Below are 21,973 nucleotides of genomic sequence, written 5' to 3'. Positions count from 1 at the left end.
CTTCGTCTCCACAAGGGCTGTGCAGTGGTCACTCCTACCAATACTGTCATGGACAGAAGCATCTGCGGCAGGCAGATTGGTGAGGACGAGGTCAAGTATGTTTTTCCCTCATGTTGGTTCCCCCACCACCTGCCGCAGACCCAGTCTAGCAGATATGTCCTTTAGTACTCGGCCAGCTTGGTCAGTAGTGGTGCTACCGAGTCACTCATGGTGATGGACATTGAAGTCCCCCACCCAGAGTACATTTTGCACCCTTGCCACCCTCAGTGCTTCCTCCAAGTGCTGTTCAACATGGAGGAGTACTGACTCATCAGCTGAGGGAGGGCAGGAGGTGGTAATCAGTAGGAGGTTACCTTGTCCAAGTTTGACCTGATGCCATGACACTTATTGGGGTCCGGAGTCGATGTTGAGGACTCCCAGGGCAACTCCCTCCCTACTGTCGGTCACTGTGCCGCCACCTCTGCTGGGTCTGTCCTGCCGGTGGAACAGGACATACCCAGGGATAGTGATTGCAGTGTCTGGGACATTGTCGGTCAGGTATGATTCCGTGAATGTGACTATGTCAGGCTGTTGCTTGACTAGTCTGTGGGACAGCTCTCCCTACTTTGGCACAAGCCCCCAGATGTTAGTAAGGAGGACTTTGCAGGGTCGACGGGGCTGGGTTTGCCGTAGTCGTTTCCGGGTGGTCCGTCCAGTTTCATTCCTTTTTATTGACTTTGTAGCGGTTAGGTACAACTGAGTGGCTTGCTAGGCCATTTCAGAGGGCATGTCAGAGTTAGCCACATTGCTGTGGGTCTGGAGTCACATGTGGGCCAGACCAGGTAGGGACAGATTTCCTTCCCTACAGGACATTAATGAACATTAGTCCAATCGACAATGGTTTCATGGCCATCATTAGACTAGCTTTTTAATTCCAGATTTATTAATTAAATTCAAATTCCACCTTCTACTGTGGTGGGATTCGAATCCATTTCTCCAGATTAATACCCTGGTTCTCTGGGATATTAGTCCAGTGATAATACTACTATGCCACCGCCTCCCTTATTGCAAAGGCCAGTGGCAGGCTGGAAGATTGGGAATCTTTTAAAGATCAACAAAGGGTTACTAAAAAAGTTTTAAAAAGAACAAAGGGTAAATTATGAAAGAAAACTAGCGCAAAATATAAAAACGGATAGCAAAAGCTTCTATAAGAATGTAAAAGAGCAGAGAGTAGCTAAAGTGAATGTTGGTCTGTTGGAGGATGAGACTGGGGAGTTAATAGAAGGGAACACAGAAATGGCAGAGACATTAAATCAGTATTTTGCTTCAGTTTTCACGATGGAGGACACTAGTATCATCCCAATAGTACCAGGTAATGCAGAGGTTACAGAAAGGGAGGAACGAGAACAATCATCGTCACAAGGGAAAAAGTACTGTGCAAACTATTGGGGTTGAAGGCAGACAAATCCCCAGGGCCTGATGACCTACATCTTAGGGCCTTAAAGAAAGTGGCAGTGGATCCATTGGTTGTAATATTCCAAAATTCTCTGGATACGGGAACGGTTCCAGTGGATTGGAAAAAAGCTAATGTAACGCTTTGGAGGCAGAAAGTAGGAAACTATAGACCAGTTAGTTTAACATCTGTCGTTGGGAAATTGTTAGAATCCATCATTAATAACAGGACATTTAGAAAGTCAAAACACAATCCATCAGAGTCAGCATGGTTTTATGAAGGGTAAATATTGTTTGACTAATTTGCTAGAGTTCTTTGAAGCTGTAACAAGCAAAGTGGATAATGGGGATACTGCAGATTAGTTTATCTGGACTTCCAGAAGGCATTTGATAAGGTGCCGCACAAAAGGTTAATACACAAGGCAAGTTCACATGAGGTTAGGGGCAATTTATTAGCTTGGATAGAGGATTGGCTAACCAACAGAAAACAGAGAGTCGGGATAAATGGGTCTTTTTCTGGTTGGCAAGATTTAACTAGTGGGGTGCCACAGGGCTCAGTCCTCGGGCCCCAACTATTTACAATCTATATAAATGACTTGGATGCAGGGATAGAAGGTACTATAGCCAAATCTGAAAATGACACTAAAATAGGTGGGACAGTAAGTTGCAATAAACAAGAAATCTACAAATGGATATGGATAAGTTAGATGAATGGGCCAAAACTTGGCTAATGGATTTTAACGTGGATAAGTGTGAGGTTATCCATTTTGGTCGAAAGAATAAAAAGGCAAATTATCTAAATGGAGAGTGCTTCGGTGCAGAGGGATCTGGGTGTCCTCCTGCATGAATTGCAGAAAACTAGTATGCAGGTACAGCAGGTAATAAAGAAGGCAAATGGAATTTTGGCATTTCTTGCTAAAGGAATAAAGTATAAAAGTAGGGAAGTGTTGCTGCAACTGTACAAGGCTTTGATGAGACTGCAGCTGGAGTATTGCATACAGTTTTGGTCCCCTTACTTGAGAAAGGATGTAGTTGCATTGGAGGCAGTTCAGAGGAGGTTCACTAGATTGATTCCAGAGATGAGGGGTTTGTGTTACGAAGAGAGAATGAGCAATTTAGGCCTTTACTCTCTGGAGTTTAGAAGAATGAGAGATCTAATTGAGGTATACAAGATGATTAAGGGGATTGACAAAGTAGACAGAGAGAGGATGTTTCCTCTTGTGGGGTAATCTAGAACAAGAGGTCATAGTTTCAAGATAAGGGGTAGCAGATTTAAAACAGAGAAGGAGAAATTACTTCTCTCAAAGGGTCGTGAATCTGTGAATTCATTACCCCAGAGTGTAGTGGATGCCAGGATATTGGGTAAATTTAAAGGAGGAGATAGACAGATTTTTAATTAGAAATGGGTTGAAGGGTTTAGTTTAGTTTAGAGATACAGCACTGAAACAGGCCCTTCGGCCCACCGAGTCTGTGCCGACCATCAACCACCCATTTATACCAATCCTACACTAATTCCATATTCATACCACATCCCCACCTAGCCCTATATTTCCCTACCACCTACCTATACTAGGGGCAATTGCTACTGGCCAATTTACCTATCAACCTGCAAGTCTTTGGCATGTGGGAGGAAACTGGAGCACCCGGAGGAAACCCACGCAGACACAGGGAGAACTTGCAAACTCCACACAGGCAGTACCCAGAATTGAACCCGGGTCGCTGGAGCTGTGAGGCTGCGGTGCTAACCACTGCGCCACTGTTATGGAGAACGGGCAGGAAAGTGGAGTTGAGACCAAGATGAGATCAGCCATGATCGTATTGAATGGTGGAGCAGGCTCAAGGGGCTGAATTGCCTACTCCTAGTTCTTATGTTACTATTACAACAGTGACTACGTTCAAAAGTTCTTCATTGGCTGTAAAGCCCTTTGCTATGTCCTCAGGGCACGATAGGTGCTACATAAATACTGTTTAGCCTACAACATTGCTGCTCAGTGCAAGACAAGATATGCAACACTAGCCTGGTTTTACTTTCCCACCCTGTGCTTACCAATACACAATCAGCAGGCAGTCAACCTCGTTCCTTGATTCTCCACTAAAAAGGACTTTCTTTCCCGCTACCTCCCCACCACCCGCCCCCTTTCTGCTTCTTATTCTTAAAATTGAAGAGGTTTTCGTCATATTACTGTTGTTCTCCTCCCCTCACTGTTGTTCACACTTTCAGCGGCTAACTAATGTGAACAAACTCTCTCCCTCTCTCTGCTCACAGCCGCTCGGGATGTCGGTTTAACTGAAATGTGACTTTCTGAAACAGCCACCTTTAAGACACTTCCACGGCCATCCGGTATGGGTCCACTGGCGGCTCCGCTCCGGAAAACGGCGCCACGGCCCTGGAACCCCGGCCTGCCGCCCCGCCCATCGGCTCGAGAGGGCACGCGGGAACAATGATGGTTGTTTGGAACAAAAGGCCGGTTTGAATTAACGGCGGCACGAGTCGCCTCAGCATGCAAAATGTGATCGGGAACAGTACCGTCGGCTGACATCAGCTAGCGTGTTTTGAATAAAAACAGCAAGTGCTGAATGAAACATCGACTCGAAACGTTCACTCTTTCTCCACAGATGCTGCCTGATGTGCTGCGCATTTCCAGTTTTTATTTCAGATTTCCAATACCTGCAGTATTTGGCTTTTGATGCTTGTTTGAATAACTTTGGTCGGAATTTTACGCCCCCCTAAAGAGCAGGAAGGTGGAGGGAGGGCGCCCTGACTTGCTCACGCCACAACTTTACGAAAGGCAGCAGCAGAAAACGGCCCGCCCACCCCAGGCTAATGAAGGCCCTTAAGTGGCCACTTAAGGGCTTCCACCCGCCACCACAGGGATTTTACCCGTGGCTCGTCAAGCAGCCCAGACCAGAGGAAAGCCGCCTGACAAAAGCAGGCAGCTCTCGACAGCCTGGAGGATCCTCATGATCAGGCACCTTGTGCCCGGAGGGCTGCCCCCACTAACCCCAAAACCCCCCGCAATTGACCACCCTTGCCTCACCAGGGCCTGACTGATCACCCCCGGCAAGGCAATAAAAAAAAACTTACCTTGGTTCCTGGGCTCCCCAACATTATCTTCTTGAAGCTGGGCTGCAGTCCCAGTGGCCACTGCTCCCAGTGGTGTTGCTGGGACTAAACTGCCAGCCCACTGATTGGCTGGCAACTCCATTAGGTGGGATTTCTCGCCTCAATTGGGTGGAAGTCCCACTTCAGAACAATCAAAGGTTGGGGATCCGCAAAATGCGGGTCAGATCCCCAGGCCAGGCGGAAGCGGGTTCACCATAGACTTTTCAGTTGGTGGACGGCTCCCGTCTGCCGAGGGAAAAATCCCAGCCTTTATGTTCAATCCCTAGACTGTAGGCGTTGGCCACTGAGGTGCTCATTAAGGATTATCCCAATTGCGTCCTCATTACTCCACACATACCCGATTTCCATCTATAGTTACTACCTAATGAATAGGATCCTCGGTTGATTTTCCCCACACCAGGGGATACGGAGGGCAGTTGTAGTACGCCTGCCAACAAATTATAAAATCCTCCTGCGGAGCACTAACAACCCTATTGGCTGGTTATATCATATAAAACAAGTGTTGTCACAATCTGCCACACTGTTAGTTAATCAGCCTGCGCATTCTTCAATTACTTCATACTATTCTCCAAGGGAAGAGTGTGAAGGTATGAAAAACAACTGCAGTTGTATACATCCAGATGTGTGGGGTGATGCTTCTGGCATTCAAACTGGTTATAGCCTGCTCCCATTCCCCCATACTGCATTTCTGATAGCCTGCTCCCATTCCCCCATACTGCATTTCTGATAGCCTGCAGTGCTGACTGGAAATAAGGCCTTGCCTGTCCCCTCCTCACTTCTTCCATGAGAATATCTGTGGCCCCATCTGAGAAACATGGTGCTCTCTGAACTCCAACATTCCTTACAGATATTATTTTGTGGAACAAGCTTTCAGTGCTAGAGTCTGACCAAATCATACTTTAAATGGGATTTTGAATCCTGGAGCCAGTATTCAACTTCCTGCCTGCAGACAGGCAAGCTCATATGCACAGGCATTTTCCATGAACCGATCTCATCAGATTTGTTAAGTGATAAGTGTGTTGGAAATACAATTCAAGTTAGTGTACTATGGGGTCAAGCAGGTGCTATTCTCTCAACTCCCCACATCTAGACAAGCTTATGCCCAGTTGAAAAAAGATTAGACTTTTAATAAATGCAAGGAGATATGAATAGCAAAGCCATCAGATGTAAATTCTTTCAATTTACATATTTGTTAATTAAAATTTGATAATGGAAAAATATGATTACTTGCTTGTTGACCTAGTTAATTAATTTTCTATCTGCATTTTCAGAACACTCCTGGGTAGATAGCAATGCATTGTCAATATTGTAGCCTAATTACAAGGCAGAGCTTATTTTATGCGCATGTTTATTTATTTATTTAGAGATACAGCACTGAAACAGGCACTTCGGACCACCGAGGCTGTGCCAATCAACAACCACCCATTTATACTAATCCTACATTAATCCCATATTCCCTACCATATCCCCACCTTCCCTCAATTCTCCTACAATCTGCCTATACTAGGGGCAATTTACAATGGCCAATTTACCTATCAACCTGCAAGTCTTTGGCTGTGGGAGGAAACCGGAGCACCCGGCGGAAACCCACGCGGTCACGGAGAACAAAGAACAGTACAGCACAGGAACAGGCCATTCGGCCCTCCAAGCCTGCGCCAATCTTGATGCCTGCCTAAACTAACATCTTCTGCACTTCCGGGGCCCATATCCCTCTATTCCCTTCCTATTCATATATTTGTCAAGATGCCTCTTAAACGTCGCTATCGTATCCGCTTCCACCACCTCCCCTGGCAGCAAGTTCCAGGCACTCACCACCCTCTGTGTAAAAAACTTGCCTCGCACATCCCCTCTAAACTTTGCCCCTCGCACCTTAAAGCTATGTCCCCTAGTAACTGACTCTTCCACCCTGGGAAAAAGCTTCTGACTATCCACTCTGTCCATGCCGCTCATAACTTTGTAAACCTCTATCATGTCGCCCCTCCACCTCCGTCGTTCCAGTGAAAACAATCCGAGTTTTTCCAACCTCTCCTCTTAGCTAATGCCCTCCAGACCAGGCAACATCCTGGTAAACCTCCTCTGTACCCTCTCCAAAGCCTCCACGTCCTTTTGGTAGTGTGGCGACCAGAATTGCACGCAATATTCTAAGTGTGGCCTAACTAAGGTTCTGTACAGCTGCAGCATGACTTGCCAATTTTTATACTCTATGCCCCGACCGATGAAGGCAAGCATGCCGTATACCTTCTTGACTACCTTATCCACCTGCGCTGCCACTTTCAGTGACCTGTGGACCTGTACGCCCAGATCTCTCTGCCTGTCAATACTCCTAAGGGTTCTGCCATTTACTGTATACCTCCCACCTGCATTAGACCTTCCAAAATGCATTACCTCACATTTGTCCGGATTAAACTCCATCTGCCATTTCTCTAATGAGAACTTGCAAACTCCGCACAGGCAGTACCCAGAATTGAACCTGGGTCGCTGGAGCTGTGAGGCTGCAGTGCTAACCACTGCACCACTGTGTTGACAAGTCATATGACCATTCACATTCCAGATACTTGTGCAAGTATGAAACGGTCATATTTATTCCCGAGTCGGAGTTAAGGGCATTGGGAGGATAATTGGGTAGAATGAATACAACCAACTGGCATGAGCTCACTGTAATAAATTATCCTTAAATTGGTAGAAAAAGATTCCTGGAGGACATTGGCCCCATTCAGCTGTGCAGAGTGACCATGAACAAATGGTGAGCCACACCACAATAGCAGTGGGAAATAAGAAAATAAAAGTGAACTATATTTCCATAAATCTCCCCTAAACTTTTCCACATTATTTGGAGATAATGAATAACTGGTATCAATTATTTATTTTCATATCATTAGGCTCCTCTTTCAGTATAGCCATAGTCCAAGAACTTAAAAGTACACAGCCATTTATAAAAACATATCTGAGCCCCTCATCACAGGAAATAAACAAACAGTCTGTTTCCATCTGCTTTGTCCCATATCTTCATAATTTTAAACCACCTTTATCAAATTACCCCATAATTTTCTCAGTTCTATGGACAGCAGCCACAGTTTTTCAGGTCTTCCTTCATATTTCTCATAACAAGCAGCAACTGCACTGTACCCTTTCTATTGCCTCAACATCCGACCTATAAATGAGGATCCCACAACTGTACACAGTACTCTTAATTAAGCTCTTACAAAAAGTTTAGCATTTACTATTACATCTCAACTTTTATATCCTACACCTCTTGGCATAAAACCCAATATTCCATTAGATTTTTTTTATGGCCATAACCATTTGAGGTGCTGCATTTAATGGCTTGTGAACAGGAACCTACAAATCCCTCTGCCCTTCCACATCCTCCAGCTTCCCCACAACACCCCATTTAAAGATTTGAGAACACAAATCAGATGCTCTAGTGCAGCACGGAGTGCGAGAGCAAGAGAGCGCGAGAGAGAGAGAGAGAGAGAGAGAGAGATACACACTGTTGGAGGTGCTGTCTTTCGGGTGAGATGTTAAATCAAGGCACTGTCTGCCGTCTTGGATGAGCATAAAAGATCCCATAGCACTATCTTAAAGAGTAGTGGAGTTCTCACTAGTGTCCTGGCCAATATTTATATCTCAAAATCAACATCACTAAAAACAGATTACCTCATTGCTGTTTGTGGGATCTGTGTAAATTGGCTGCATGGTTTCCTACATAACAGGGACTACACTTCAAAAGTACTTCATCGGCTGTAAATCACTTTGGGACATCCCGAGATAATGAAAAGGTGCTATATAAATGCAAGACTTTTTCCACATTATAACTACTTTTCTTACCAAAATGTAAGACAGCAGTCTTACTGACAATGAATTAGAAAAATAGAAAAATAGGAGTAGGCCATTCGGCCCTTCGAGCCTGCTCCGCCATTCAATATGATTATGGCTGATAATCCAAAATTGCATCAGCCATTTGTTTGCCAGTTCCACTATCAATATTCCTTGCAGGTTGCTTACTGAAATCCATGTTAGCTGCTTCTAATTACTTTCTCTTTATCTAGATATTTAGTAGCTTCAGCTTTAATTTAAAGATTCCAAAATTTCCTCTATCACAGATTTTAAACTAACCAGCCTGTAATTACCCAGATTAGCTCTGTGTCTCTTTCGTGTTTGTGTGAAACAGATTTACATTGCACAAATGCTATAGTATAACTGCACCTTTACTTGTATTTACCAATACAGATATCTGTACCTATACAATGCCTATTGGTTAGTGGTCAAAAGATTTGGCAGGGAATTATTAAAGAAATTGCACAAATTGTGTGCATGTGACATGCATATACAGTAACTTGATCATATGCATTTTTCTTAAGTTTAACAAAAAAGTGTTTGCTTCAAATTTTTGACACATTTAGCAGACACAATATCAGCAAACAAGAATAACACCCATACAGAGCATAGAATAGAGGGATGGAGCAAGAGGTCTACTGCGCTGGACTGCATTTGTTAACAGCCAAACTGCCTGAGTGCCAGGCAGCTGAAAAGCTGATTGGACAGGGCCTCATCATTTAAAACAGTAAACAGGAACTAAAGACTCTGTTCATTCAGCTTCCGTTGTCTGCAAAGAAAGTCTTAGATGTTGTAATAAAAGTAACAATTATACTTTGTAAAAAAAGAAAAGGACTTGCATTTTATAGCACCTTTCACAACTTCAGATTGTCTCAAAATGCTTTACACCCAATTAAGTACTTTTGAAGTGTAGTGTCCAGAAAACACAAAATGAGGAATTTTTAATTCATCAGTGGAAAACTTACACTAAAACCTTTTAAAAGAGAAAATCATAGTTAACTTAAAAAAAAAATAACTGGCAGCCTAGATGCAATTTGCATCTGGAACACCTTTGCACATTACAAGGCCCCAACCAGAGTCAGAAGTCTAACAAGAAGTCCAACCAGAACAATGCTTTGGCTAACTGAGTAGATATCCAGATCATCCTCATTAGCAGGACATTCAAAGCCATCTCGGGGCATTCATAAGTGAAGACGTCCCGCCAGCTGAGGGAGCTTGAGTTTTAGACTTTGGACCTCATTAAAAACAAAGGGGATTGAGGGAACCATGTGACTGTCTGTCCAGCTCTGAAAAAAACTGGGAGTATTGTTAGACTCAAGAAACAGGCAGTAACTCGGCATGTGCAGCAGGAAAAGGCTGTGTGCCTTCCTTTCTCTCTCCCCAGATAACACAAGTTTGAAAACCGTCTGCGACTGAATCCCTCCAAGCCTACAGATTGCTACAGACAGGGGGGTGGCGGGGGGGGGGGGGGGGGGGGGGAGGGGAGGGGAAAGAGAACCAACTACAAATCTGCCTCCAAGAAAGCCTTGAGCCAAGCGGACCAATCGCAAAGTGCACTTTAACCAGCTGAGGACTTCCAGAATACAGCTTCATCCGGAAGACTACCAAATCATCCACTTCACAGACTGTGTATTCAAGTTCCATTTAATCTAGACTCTTTAATCCAACCACCAAATCTCTGGCATCTATTTGTGTGTGTGAGATTCTCGTGTGAATGTGTAGTTTTTTTTTATCATGACCACAGTTAAACCAGCATCCTGAACCCTGTTGCGGTCAAATAAGAGGAAGGGCAAGAGGGGCAACTGTGACCCCCTCCTCACTTGGCCAGAACAGTAGTCACTGTTATAATGTATATAATGTAGCACAAACAGCAAATATTGGCCAGGACTTGAGTGTGTGTGTGTGTGAGGGGAGGGGGGCGGGGGGCAGGGGGAGTCCCCTTCTCTTCAAAATAGGGCCATAGGATCTTTTTTGTCCACTAGAGGGGGCAACATGGACTTGGTGCAACATTTCAGCCAAACGATGTACTGCCAACTGTGCAGCACTCCCTCAGTATTGCACTGGAGTGTCAGCCTAGTTTATGGGCTCACGTTCCTTTAGCAGAACTTGGATCCACAACTTTCTGATTCAGAAGTGGGACTGCTCCTAAAATGAGCCTCAGTTGACATTAAACTGTGTCTGATTTACAGCAGAAAAAAAGTGTTGAAGAAGCAAATTCACCATAATCTTCCTTCAGCACATATTTGTTCGCTACTTGTTGCTAAGTTGCAACATGGTAAGCTTTTCATATCACTTTGGACACAAAATTAGCAGTTTGACAAACTTGTCCTCAAGTGGACAGCAGAACAGGGAAATCACTTCACCCACAACATTCAAGGGATAACTCAGCATCCTGCTCTCCAGACGGCAAATACCCACCATTCCTTCCCATCTCTCCAGATGGAAACAGTGGCCAGGATTCAGAGCAAGGTGCATAGGAAGATGGTAGCTCCAATATATAATGTGTTTCTCTGTATGAATCCCAAGGCCACTAGCTCTCAAATTTAAGATTCCATCTATTAATAAACTGAAGGGGGAAGAAAGATAGGATGGTTTGACCTGAGGCTTCAGCCTGTTTAGACTTCAGCTTCAATTTAGTTCAATTCACATGGAACATGCCCAGGCAAAGCCAAAAAACATTATAAATTAGGATAAAACAACAAATACTTAGGAGTGAATTAAAAGCTTAAATTCAATCTCTGGGTTTAGATGTTAACCATAAATTGCTTCAGCGTTGCTTTTATGGTTCCTGATCATACACCTCAATTGTTGAATTATAGCTTTACAGTTTAGTTCCAGTCACTTATAATTGTCATTTGCCTTAAAGACTAACAGTTTGTTTTATAGCTAGACTTATATATTCCAAGTAAATGTCAATCCTCACGCCACTGCTTTGTGTCAGAGTCTAGCCCTTTAGGTTTACCACAGAGATTTTAAAGATGCAAGATCACTCTCAGGCCACCCATTATGTTCAGTGTCTGGACCACAGATAAATTGATAATATAAATCATGGATACAATTTTCCACTTTTCTGCAAACCTCACAAAGAATTGCTGACATGGAAAAAAAAATGATCAAGTAACTAGACAGCATTAAATCATAACTGAATTCATATTTAAGTGCGTATCGAAAATGCTTAATTTGCCACATACGTGATCAAGTTGGGAGTCGAGTCAAAGAACAAAGAAAGAACAAAGAACAGTACAGCACAGGAACAGGCCATTCGGCCCTCCAAGCCTGCGCCGATCTTGATGCCTGCCTAAACTAAAACCTTCTGCACTTCCGGGGACCGTATCCCTTTTATTCCCATCCTATTCATGTATTTGTCAAGATGCCTCTTAAACGTCATTATCGTACCTGCTTCCACCACCTCCCCCAGCAGCAAGTTCCAGGCACTCACCACCCTCTGTGTAAAGAACTTGCCTCGCACATCCCCTCTAAACTTAGCCCCTCTCACCTTAAACCTATGTCCCCTAGTAAATGACTCTTCCACCCTGGGAAAAAGCTTCTGACTATCCACTCTGTCCATGCCGTTCATAACTTTGTAAACCTCTATCATGTCACCCCTCCACCTCCGTCGTTCCAGTGAAACCAGAGTCTATCCAACCTCTCCTCATAGCTAATGCCCTCCAGACCAGGCAACATCCTGGTAAACCTCTTCTGTACCTTCTCCAAAGCCTCCACGTCCTTCTGGTAGTGTGGCGACCAGAATTGCACGCAATATTCTAAGTGTGGCCTAACTAAAGTTCTGTACAGCTGCAGCATGACTTGCCAATTTTTATACTCTATACCGCGACCAATGAAGGCAAGCATGCCGTATGCCTTCTTGACTACCTTATCCACCTGCGCTGCCACTTTCAGTGACCTGTGGACCTGTACGCCCAGATCTCTCTGCCTGTCAATACTCCTAAGGGTTCTGCCATTTACTGTATACCTCCCACCTGCATTAGACCTTCCAAAATGCATTACCTCACATTTGTCCGGATTAATCTCCATCTGCCATTTCTCCGCCCAAGTCTCCAACCGATCTATATACTGCTGTATCCTCTGACAATCCTAATCATTATCTGCAACTCCACCAACCTTTGTGTCGTCCGCAAACTTACTAATCAGACCAGCTACATTATCCTCCAAATCATTTATATATACGACAAAGAGCAAAGGTCCCAGCACTGATCCCTGCGGAACACCAGTAGTCACATCCCTCCATTCAGAAAAGCTCCCTTCCACTGCTACCCTCTGCTACCCTATGACAGAGCCAGTTCTGTATCCATCTTGCCAGCTCACCTCTGATCCCGTGTGACTTCACCTTTTGTACCAGTCTGCCATGAGGGACCTTGTCAAAGGCTTTACTTAAGTCCACATAGATAACATCATAAGATCATAAGAACTAGGAGCAGGAGTAGGCCGTCCGGCCCCTCGAGCCTGCTCCACCATTCAATAAGATCATGGCTGATCTTTTCGTGGACTCAGATCCACTTATCCGTGCTCTCACCGTATCCCTTAATTCCTTTACTGTTCAAAAAGATATCTACCTTAGCTTTAAAAACGTTTACTGAAGAAGCGTCAACTACTTCACTGGGCAAGGAATTCCATAGATTAACAACCCTCTGGGTGAAGAAGTTTCTTCTTAATTCAGTCCTAAATCGGCTCCCCCTAATCTTGAGGCTATGCCCTCTTGTCCTAGCTTCACCTGTCAATGGAAACATTCTCTCTACTTGTATCTTATCTATTCCCTTCATGATTTTATATGTTTCTATAAGATCCCCCCTCATTCTTCTGAACTCCAATGAATATAATCCCAATCTACTCAGTCTCTCCTCATAAGCCAACCCCCTCAACTCCGGAATCAACCGAGTGAACCTCCTCTGCACCCTCTCCAGTGCTAGTATATCCTTTCTCAAGTAAGGAGACCAAAACTGCACACAGTACTCCAGGTGCGGCCTCACCAGTACCTTATACAGCTGCAACATAACCTCTCTGCTTTTAAACTCAATCCCTTTAGCAATGAAGGACAAAATTCCATTTGCCTTCCTAATTACTTGCTGTACCTGCAGACCAACCTTCTGCAATTCATGCACAAGGACACCCAGGTCCCTCTGCATAGCAGCATGCTGTAACTTTCTACCATTCAAGTAATAATCCTTTTTACTGTTACTCCTACCGAAATGAATGACTTCACATTTATTAACATTGTATTCCATCTGCCAGACCTTTGCCCACTCACTCAATGTATCTATGTTCCTCTGCAAAGTTTCACAGTCATCTGCACACTTTGCTCTGCCACTCATTTTAGTGTCATCTGCAAACTTTGACACCCTACACATGGTCCCCAACTCCAAATCATCTATGTAAATTGTAAATAATTGCGGTCCCAACACCGATCCCTGAAGCACACCACTAGTGACTGATTGCCAACCAGAATAGCACTCATTTATCCCCACTCTCTGCTTCCTGTTAGTCAACCAATCCTCTATCCATGCTAATACTTTACCACTAACGCCATGCATCCTTATCTTATTCAGCAGCCTCTTGTGCGGCACCTTGTCGAAGGCCTTTTGGAAATCTAGGTACACCACATCCACTGGGTCCCCATTGTCCACCTTGCTCATAATGTCATCATAGAATTCCAAAAGATTTGTCAAGCATGACCTGCCCTTCATGAACCCATGCTGCGTCTGCCCAACGGGACAATTTCTATCGAGATGCCCTGCTATTTCTTCCTTGATAATAGACTCAAGCATCTTCCCCACTACAGAGGTTAAGCTAACCGGTCTATAATTCCCCATCTTTTGTCTACCTCCCTTTTTAAACAGTGGCGTCACATCTGCTGTTTTCCAATCAGCTGGGACTACCCCAGAGTCCAGCGAATTTTGGAAAATTACCACCAGTGCACCTGCTATTTCTCCCGCCATCTCTTTTAGTACCCTGGGATGCATTCCATCAGGGCCAGGAGACTTATCAATCCTTAGCTCCATTAGCTTGCCCAACACTACCTCTTCCGTAATAATGATTGTTTCCAGGTCCTCACCTACGTTCGTCTCTTTGTCAATTACTGGCATGTTATTAATGTCCTCCACTGTGAAGACCGATACAAAATACCTGTTCAATGCCTCGGCCATTTCATCATATCCCATAACTAAATTTCCCTTCTCATCCTCTAAAGGACCAACGTTTACTTTAGCCACTCTTTTTCGTTTTATATATTTATAGAAACTTTTGCTATCTGTCTTTATATTCTGTGCTAGTTTTTTCTCATGTTCTGTCTTACTTTTCTTTATAGCTCTTTTTGTGGCTTTCTGTTGACCTTTAAAGTTTTCCCAATCTTCTAGTTTCATGCTGCTTTTGGTCACTTTGTATGCCTTCTCTTTCAATTTGATCGCCTCCCTTATTTCCTTAGACACCCATGGCAGATTACCCCTTTTCTTCCAGTCCTTCCTTTTCACTGGAATATACTTTTGCTGAGCACTTTGAAAAATTGCTTTGAAAGTCCTCCACTGCTCGTCAACTGTCCCACCATAAAATCTTTGTTTCCAGTCCACTTTAGCCAAGTCCTCCCTCATTCTATTGTAGTCCCCCTTGTTCAAGCGCAGGACCCTGGTATTGGATTTTATCTTCACACTCTCCATCTGTATTCTAAATTCAACCATACTGTGATCACTCCTTCCAAGAGGATCCCTAACTATGAGGTCATTAATTATTCCTGTCTCATTTCACAGGACTAGATCTAGGATAGCTTGCTCCCTCGTCGGTTCCATTACATACTGTTCAAGAAAACTATCACAGATACACTCAACGAACTCCTCCTCAAGGCTACCCTGACTGAGCTGGTTCGTCCAATCTACATGTAGATTAAAATCCCCCATGATAATTGCCGTACCATTTTTACAGGCATTAGTTATTTCTTTGTTTATTGCCCGCCCCAATGTGATGTTATTATTTGGTGGCCTATAGACTACGCCTATCAATGACTTTTTCTTCTTAGAGTTTCTAATTTCCACCCAAATCCACTGCCCTTCCTTCATCAATCATCTTCGTCACTTCCTCAAAAAACTCAATCAAATTAGTGAGGCACGACCTCCCCTTCACAAAACCATGCTGCCTCTCGCTAATAAGTTTGTTTGTTTCCAAATGGGAGTAAATCCTGTCCCGAAGAATCCTCTCTAATAAATTTCCCTACCACTGATGCAAGGCTCACCGGCCTATAATTTCCTGGATCATCCTTGCTAGCCTTCTTAAACAAAGGAACAACATTGGCTATTCTCCAGTCCTCTGGGACCTCACCTGTAGCCAATGAGGATGCAAAGATTTCTGTCAAGGCCCCAACAATTCCTTCCCTTGCCTCCCTTAGTATTCTGGGGTAGATCCCATCAGGCCCTGGAGACTTATCTACCTTAATGCTTTGCAAGACACCCAACACCTCCTCCTTTCTGATAATGAGATGACTGAGACTATCTACACTCCCTTCCCTCGGCTCATCATCCACCAAGTCCTTCTCTTTGGTGAATACTGATACAAAGTACTCATTTAGTACTGCGCCCATTTCCTCTGGCTCCACACATAGATTCCCTTCTCTGTCCTTGAGCGGGCCAACCCTTTCCCTAGTTACCCTCTTGCTCTTTATATATGTATAAAAAGCCTTGGGATTATCCTTAATCCTGTTTGCCAATGACTTTTCATAACCCCTTTTAGCTGTCCTGACTCCTTGCTTAAGTTCCTTCCTACTGTCTTTATATTCCTCAAGGGATTCGTCTGTTCCTAGCCTTCCAGCCCTTTCGAATGCTTCCTTTTTCTTTTTGACAAGGCTCACAACATCCCGCGTTATCCAAGGTTCCCGAAACTTGCCAAACTTATCCTTCTTCCTCACAGGAACATGCTGGTCCTGGATTCTAATCAACTGACATTTGAAAGACTCCTACATGACAGATGTTGATTTACCCTCAAACAGCCGCCCCCAATCTAAATTCTTCAGTTCCTGTCTAATATTGTTATAATTAGCCTTCCCCCAATTTAGCACCTTCATCCGAGGACTACTCTTATCCTTATCCACAAGTACCTTAAAACTTATGGAATTATGGTCACTGTTCCTGAAATGCTCCCCTACTGAAACTTCAACCACCTGGCCGGGCTCATTCCCCAATACCAGGTCCAGTACGGCCCCATCCCTAGTTGGACTATCTACATATTGTTTCAAGAAGCCCTCCTGGATGCTCCTTACAAATTCTGCCCCATCTAAGCCCCTAGCACTAAGTGAGTCCCAGTCAATATAGGGGAAGTTAAAATCACTCACCACTCCAACCGTTACCTTTACATCTTTCCAAAATCTGTCTACATGTCTGCTCCTCCACCTCCCGCTGGCTGTTGGGAGACCTGTAGAAAACCCCCAACATCGTGACAGCACCCTTCCTATTCTTGAGCTCCACACATATTGCCTCGCTGCATGACCCCTCCGAGATGTCCTCCCGCAGTACAGCTGTGATATTCTCCTTAACAAGTAATGCAACTCCCCCACCCCTTTTACATCCCCCTCTATCCCGCCTGAAGCTTCTAAATCGTGGAACATTTAGCTGCCAATCCTGTCCTTCCCTCAACCAAGTCTCTAATAGCAACAACATCATAGTTCCAAGTGCTAATCCAAGCTCTAAGTTCATCTGCCTTACCTGTCATACCTCTTGCATTGAAACAAATGCACTTCAGACCACCAGTCCCACTGTGCTCCGCAACATCTCCCTGCCTGCTCTTCCTCTTAGTCTTACTGGCCTTATTTACTAGTTCCCCCTCATTTATTTCACTTGCTGTCCTACTGCTCTCGTTCCCACCCCCCTGCCACACTAGTTTAACCCTCCCGGGTGACGCTCGCAAACCTCGCAGCCAGGATATTTGTGACCCTCCAGTTTAGATGCAACCCGTCCTTCTTGGACAGGTACCACCTGTCCCGGAAGAGATCCCAATGATCCAGATATCTGAAACCCTCCCTTCTCCACCAGCTGTTCAGCCACGTGTTTAGCTGCACTATCTTCCTATTTCTAGCCTCACTGGCACGTGGCACAGGGAGTAATCCCGAGATTACAACATCGAGGTCCTGTCTTTTAACTTTCTACCTAACTCCCTAAACTCCCCCTGCAGGACCTCGTCATTCTTCCTGCCTATGTCATTGGTACCGATGTGTACCACAACGTCTGACTGTTCACTCTCCCCCTTCAGAATGCCCCCTGTCCGTTCAGAGACATCCTTGACCCTGGCACCAGGGAGGCAACATACCATCCTGGAGTCTCTTTCACGTCCACAGAAGCGCCTATCTGTGCCCCTGACTATAGAGTCCCCTATAACTATTGCTCTTCTGCGCTTTGTCCCTCCCTGCTGAACAACAGTGCCAGCCGTGGTGCCACTGCTCTGGCTGCTGCTGTTTTCCCCTGATAGGCCATCCCCCCCAACAGTATCCAAAACAGTATACTTGTTAGAGAGGGGGATAGCCACAGGGGATTCCTGCACTGACTGCCTGCCCCTTCTAGCGGTCACCCATCTATCTGCCTGCACCTTGGGTGTAACCACTTCTCCAAAACTCCTGTCTATGACTCTCTCTGCCACCTGCATGCTCCTAAGTGCATCCAGTTGCCGCTCCAACCGATCCATGCTGTCTGTGAGGAGCTGCAACTGGGTACACTTCCTGCAGATGTAGTTGTCCGGAAGGCTGGAAGCGTCACGGACCTCCCACATCTCACAGGTGAAGCACTTCACCCCTCTAACTGACATTTCTAGCACTAATTAATAAATTAATTTAAGATAAATACTTATTAAATCCTTACTAAATTATTATAACTATATGGTCCCTAGTGCTAGATTCCTACTATAAATATTAAATGCTAACTAAATACAGTAATCTCCTCCCTCTGGTTGAGTTACTCTACTTATTAATTAGTTAATTAGGGTTTTAATCAATTTTATCAATGTTTTATTTTCAAATTCAGTAAAAAAAAATTCCCTACCAGCCAATCAGGTCACAGCTTTCCTGTGATGTCACTTTCAGTTTTTTTTTAAACCAGAGGTAAGTTTTTTATACTTACCGGTCAGGAACTCTGCCCGCCGAGGCTTCTCCCAGTCAGCTGTGCTCTTTGGAAGCTCTGGGCTCCCCTCACTCTGAGGACAGGTAGGAAATGAAAGGAGCTCCTCACTCCCTGGTCAGCTGAGATGACCACCAATGTCTATAGTCAGTCCTTCCAAAGGGCAGACAGGATAGTGAAGTAGTGGACGGGCTCAGGATGCTGATTTAGCCATAATGTGAACACTGCTTTCATGCACGTAACCATCTACATACCAGCCAAAAGAATAATTTGCACTATAGAGGTATACACCAGGAGGATTTTATGAGGTCCACAACCTATACAATGAGGTGGGGTGGTGGGGCGGGGGGGAAGATGCGGGGCAGCAGCACCCTTACATACCAGACAAGAGCATCGGGATGCTAACCCAAAATTCACTCTCGGACTATCTAGAACATGTATTGAACCCTGTACCTTGTAACTCAGAGGCAGTGAATGCTACCACTAAGCCAAAGGATTGCTCCTCGCTAGAGACAAGACTGAAGTAAAATGGACAAGTAGTAGTGAGAAGGGAATTGCCAACTATTTATTTATTGCACTTTTTTTTATTCATAGGATAAAGTAAAGTATTTTCCTCCACAGGTCGCATTTCTAATTATAGTCATACTAAAAGTAAAAGAGATTTAAGATTACAATTATGCTGTTAAAATAGATTCTTACAATCACGATATGTTTTGGTAATTAGTTTTTCCTCTGGCTATCTCCTACTCCTGTTCTTCTAAGTCTTCTTGAACATCCTTGCACAGAAAGCAAGCAAGCAATTAAGAAATTATAGCACTTTTCGCAACCTAAGGATGTTACAAAACACTTTAGAACTGAAGAAGTACTTTTGAAATGTAATCACTGTAGTAATGTAGGAAATGTGGCAACCAATTTGATTTTCACCAAGTCTGGCCTTTTGCGCATTTCCAATTTTCTTAGCTGCACTTTTGGTGGTTGTGCCTTTGGCTGCTGATGCCCTGAGCACTGGAATTTCATCCCTAAACCCTTCTCCCCCTCTAAGATGGTTCTTAAAACCTACCTCTTTGACCAAGTGTTTGGTCACCTGTCCTAATAATCTCCATGTGGCTCAGTGTCAAATTTTGTTTGATAACACTCCTATGAAGCACCTTGGGATGTTTTACTGCAAGACGACAAATGCAAAAATTGTTGTTGTTGAAAGCTTTGATTAACAGAAAGGCGAACAATTATGATTTTACCTTTTAAATAAAAGTGAAATAGTGTTTAATATTGTAGCTCCAACTCTCTAACCCAGGTTCCCTTTGTCTGAGGCTCACACTATCCATACCTCATCTGCTCAAGTCAGGCTCATCAGTGAGCAACCAGATAATATATGTTCAATGGAACAGAAAGAACTTCTTTGTTCTCCTCCTCTGAAGTTTTGACAACTCCTCAATTTTTAATTGTCCTCCAATGTTACAATCTACTCCCTTCATTAGTCAAGGAAAGGAAATAAACTGAACTGTGGAATGCCAAATCAGTCAGTGATTTGCTGTGTCTGAGAAAAAAGGTCACTGGGCTGACCTGACTAACGTTGGGTTTGGCTGGGGGAGGGAGAATAAAGAAAGGCATCCTGGGCACCTTCCAGCTGTGACCATTTTTGGTGGCGTGGCACACAGCCTCAATGACCCAAAGATTTTTTATAAAATTTGGGTAATGATATTTCAAAATTCCAAGGATGCATTCAAAATTCCAATCTCCCACTGATACTTGAGTGGAATTGTCCAAAACTCTACAGCTAGCCCTGCCATGCTTCCTGAAAATAGTGCACATTTCTAAATGAATTTCCCATATTTGTGTGGGAGACTGTCTGTTTAAGAAACAAGAATAGCAAATACATGCTCGTTAATTTCATTCAAATTTCTAAGCGTTTGAAGTTTGAAACCAGCAGCACTTCTTCGTAGAGCAAACTATGCACTTTCTACATACAAGCATTGACAGCATAGGCAAGGGGCATGTAATTCCTGTAGCAAAAATGACCACATTTATTATGAATAGGCCTAAAAAGGAAGGTTCTGTTAAACTGAGAAGCATTGTAAAAGCAATAATGAATGCCTTGTTTCACGCAGCCTGCTATGCAATTGACAAGACATAAAAGAGAAACACAAACAGCAATGCAGAGCAGATTAAAATAATATGGTTTTAATTGAATATATTTCACAGCAATGTGAAAGATGAATGCCTCAAAAATTGGACTGAGATAACCTATTCACCCCCGTCCTCATGTATAGGATTAAATTACAAGTTTTTTCAGAAACTTGATGCAGTCACTTCCTCTCTGGGAGAAGACCCATATTTGCGGGTCCAATACAAGGCAAGAATATAGCAAATAGCTGCCCTAATTGTTTCCTGGTTCAGTACCAAATCAAACAAGCAAGGAAAGTCCTGGGTTCAATCCCCATTCTATTTTGAGTTAGATGATCTCAATTGGGGCACCATTAGGGGCATGAAAGCGGTCCTCACCATGCCTTGTAGGAAGGAGGAAAAATTAGTCAGGGTTCTCTCTCCACATCACTTCCCAGGCAGCCCTAAAGGAAAGCATGGTGTACACAGATCAGAGGAGCTAGGATCAAACTTGGTTGTGATGTCACTTTGGTCAAAACAGCTCAACACTCACTATATAGGATCAAATATGAAGCATGGTCACTTTGCAAGTTACCAGAGGCAACTGTATACCAACTTAGGTTACATCTTTAAAATTGGGGAGGTAAAAGGAGAAAGTCTTGAAAAAGAAAGTGTGTATTGATTGTAAAAGGGCCAACTTTAAATAACCTTGTAAACAATTACAATTGGAAAATGGGGACTTCTGCACTCAACAAGACTAATGGAAGCCATTCCTCAATGTCTCCAGCAGACCAATATGGCAGACTTCCCATCATGTAGTAGTACGATTTGCATTATGTGGTTGGTGCCATTCTAGACTAGTGCTTAAAACAGAATTAAAATTAAGGTTGTGGTCTTCAAAGCTGGATTTCACTGTGGGAAGGGAAGCTAGTGCTGGGTCTTACTAAGGATGGCTAAGACTTATGTTTACACTTGCAATTCTTTTGATGTGATCCTGATGGATGAAGGTGCCAAGCAGAGGGATATGTACTTGCGCTCGGAGTTGGGCAGTGGATGGAATATTAGCGACTGATGCCCTCTTAATGGATAATACAAAATGCCTAGCCGACGGTTTTCTTCCTTTAAAAGAAGTGAAAAAAGACGGATCGTGGCTTCATTGGAATTGACGTTTTAGCTTAATTTAATATATTATTTCCAGCATGATCCTATACATTATATACGCAAATAGGGGACTGGAATTAATTGCATTGCTCAGAGTCAGCACAGGCACTATGGGCGGACTCCCTTCAGTGAGGCCAAAGCAGGATTATCTCTATGAAACAACAACAAAAAAAAACAATTTTTGCAAAGCATTTACACACAGCTTGTGAATGATGCA

At 43.8% G+C, this 21,973-nt stretch overlaps 1 protein-coding gene across 3 annotated transcripts in view; it reads right to left on the bottom strand.

Annotated features, from left to right (window-relative positions):
- agpat4 (1-acylglycerol-3-phosphate O-acyltransferase 4 (lysophosphatidic acid acyltransferase, delta)) overlaps nt 1–21,973 on the bottom strand; it is a 247,761-nt gene that overhangs the window by 212,355 nt on the left and 13,433 nt on the right. The window contains exon 1 of one of the 3 annotated variants that reach the window (XM_068044612.1): nt 19,192–19,215. The exons of the other annotated variants lie outside the window; for them this stretch is intronic. The gene's annotated coding sequence lies outside the window, so the exon portion shown is untranslated. Of the gene's footprint in view, nt 1–19,191; nt 19,216–21,973 lie in introns of those variants that run through there. 3 annotated transcript variants of the gene reach the window in all.

The sequence above is a fragment of the Heterodontus francisci genome, chromosome 13 (assembly GCF_036365525.1).
Source record: "Heterodontus francisci isolate sHetFra1 chromosome 13, sHetFra1.hap1, whole genome shotgun sequence".
NCBI classification, from domain to species: Eukaryota; Metazoa; Chordata; class Chondrichthyes; order Heterodontiformes; family Heterodontidae; genus Heterodontus; species Heterodontus francisci.
This window is presented reverse-complemented; position numbering and strand designations above follow the sequence as displayed.